Below are 3007 nucleotides of genomic sequence, written 5' to 3' on the forward strand. Positions count from 1 at the left end.
CAGCAGGTGGCTCGGGGCGGGGCGTGCAGTGCCGTTGTACCGCCGCGGCCGTTACACGAAGTCTGCCATGGGTGTCCGTGTGGCTGCTTCGTGAAATGCTGTACGGATAAAAGCAAAAACTAAAGCCTAAAATATTGGTGTTGACAGCGTCACGGGATGCGACTATTTAGAAGTTTTGGCAAGTTATTCATGTGATTATTGAAGCTTTTTTGGAGACATCTTCCCAAACACTTTGCTGGATGGAACAACACAGTCCTTTTCTGAGGAAACAATTTGCATCTCCTTTGTGAATCTTTTTTGCATTGTGAACCCTTCACAGAGGACTTTGTTCTGTAGATTTTAACGTGTTTTGCTGTAAATTGGTTGTTGTCTGTGCTCTGAACGTGCCAGAGTTCTTCATAGCGCAGTATGTTGTAGGATACTGACAGTGAAAGAAAATAGCTTGGAGATAATATTATAAGAAAAAATCTTATTTGCAGATGGGGTCTGTTGGTTTTCCTCAGAAATGCTGATGCCCCTCTGTAATAGGGAGCTTTTAACTTTCCTTCTTAGTCAGATGATTTCCAGACATAGGCCTCTTGCTTCCAAATGAGCTTTCAGCATGTGAACCTTGGAGTTGGCAAGCAGCCTTGTGAACTGTAGGCTCTGGCACGGTGCTTTCTTGAGGGATTGGGGTCTGAAGACTGCATTTTCCACAGCCACACACTGAGACGTGTTTCAAAGCCAAATAAAAAAAATACATCCTTATATTAAAAAAATAATAAATTTAAGGAAGAAACATAGCCACAAGAATTAATGTAATGAAACTTAGGGATTTCTAAGTGATGATGCTGTAGCCAAAGTTTCTTGCCAATATGCATTTTGTTATAGATTTAAATTGGCTTTAGAAGATTGTTGGAGAGTTAAAGGATGTTCTCTGTACTTAGAGATTGTTGTGGAAGGGTGACATTTGAGATCTTATGCCTGATGAAGGATCTTCTTGTGAGGAGTGTTATAGCAGCTTGCTAATCCTGTGTGGGAACAACAGAGACAAAGATCTGTTCTATGTGGATTTCAGGATGGGGAGAGATGCTGAATTGCCTGAGTACATTCTGTTAAATTGTAAAACAAATGAGATCAGAATCCTGATTATTTAGATTCTGTTTTTCTGTATCTGATATATCATATTTACCAGATAGAGCCTAGGGGAAATATTTCTGTGGTTTCATGGATTTCAGAGTATGAGACACAACTGCAATTTTGATGACAACAGTTTAAAAAAAAAAAAAAAAGTAACTTCTGAGTGTCTTAGATTTATAGTTGCTAGCTGAACTTCTCTTCATTATGTTTTGAATAAGTAGCTGAAACTTGTTCTGCCTTTTAAATGTATCAGTTTCAGTGAGTTAGAAGGTAGAATCAGAAAATTCATTTCATGTCTAATTTCAAGTGAACTGCTCACTCAGATCCTTCTGCATGATTCTATTTCTCCTGGGTCAGCTAGTGCGAATAATCTGTACAAGATGACACATTCGAGATGAAAACTTACAGGCAGCTACAATCTGCCTGCTTTAATATTTGTAACCTTGCTTTAGCATCGTCTCTGTGTTAAACTGTACTGTAGAAATAGGAATTGTTAATTGCCTTGATGTTTTTAATTAGACTCCTTCTAGTAACTGGTGAGCTTCTTGTTTGGAAAGAAATACGTTTTCTTTTAATTTGTTGAGCCTGTTTTATAGCATTTTGAATATGTAATTTGGTTTTTGGTAATAAAATGTAGTATTTGTTTTAGGCTGCACTGAGTTGTTCTACAGAACACACAATACAAAAATTCTGTACATGTAGCTGCTTTTCTGGATATCCATCTTATCTGGATATCTTTCTAATATCTGGATTTCTTTTGGATTCCTATGTTTGTTTTTGTTTTTCAAAAAGGGAAAGCTTTTTTTTAAAGAAATATTAAGACTTACATTTTATTTTTTGTATCAGTTTGGTTTTGGTAAAATATTTTTCTTTTTCAGGAACATAAATCTTTTTCATCTCTTCAATAGCAAAGTAGGAGACATTACAGACAGACTATATAGTACTCTTTAGTATAAGATTTGTAAGATCTTGACAAAGATCCTGACTGAATACAGAAATAATTTTTTATTTGAAGTACTTCTGACACAAAAGCCTTCAGTGAGTAGAAATGTTGAAGCTGGATTTCTGAAATGAAGTCTTGAATATTCAACGATTTTATTTTTAGGCAGTGTAATAATTTCTGACCATGGAATACTTAGTGCTGGGGCAAAACAAACAAGCAAACAAAAAGAAACAACAAGACAACAAAAAAAGGAAAACCTTGCACTTATTTACTTGAAATGAATAAACATTTTTGTGAATATGATAAACTTTCTTTTGTTTAGATACAAATATATTTTAGTTCTGTCTTCATTAACTTCAAAATATCAGTTGGCTGAGCTAACAAGGAACCATAGGAATCAGCACTCATACGTCAGCTTTCTTTCTATGAGTGTGTTACTTAACTGAAATAGAGATTGTTGATTTTAAAATAGTTGCTGGAAAAAAAAAAGAAAAAAAAATGTAACAGTGACACAACTGTCTTTAAATTTGGCCTTTTCCAAGGTAGATGCATTAAGAATTATTTTACTTTTTATTTTAGGTTTCAGAGATGGATTTATCAGAAAGGTCAACAATGTGAAGTGAATAAACATCCAGTTAACTACTGTTGCAAAGGTTAATTATAAAACTGTTAATGAAAATCTGGAAACACAATGGAAATGCATTATTGAAAATGGGGCATGAAAATATCATGTCTGAAAGTGTGAAATGATCTTTAGAAACTGGTTTCTTCACTAACCATGCGCCTCATACTCAGTTAATTTGTTACTGAGGAATAAATAACATTCTAGTTGAGAGAAAACAATTTGTGCTAAATGTAGTTGGAAGACAAGGAAATAACCAGGAATGTTTTCTTTGTTAGCATTAGCTAAAAGCCTTGGAAAAGGGGAAACATAACCCCCATTTT

Source organism: Meleagris gallopavo, chromosome 1 (assembly GCF_000146605.3).
Source record: "Meleagris gallopavo isolate NT-WF06-2002-E0010 breed Aviagen turkey brand Nicholas breeding stock chromosome 1, Turkey_5.1, whole genome shotgun sequence".
NCBI lineage: Eukaryota > Metazoa > Chordata > Aves > Galliformes > Phasianidae > Meleagris > Meleagris gallopavo.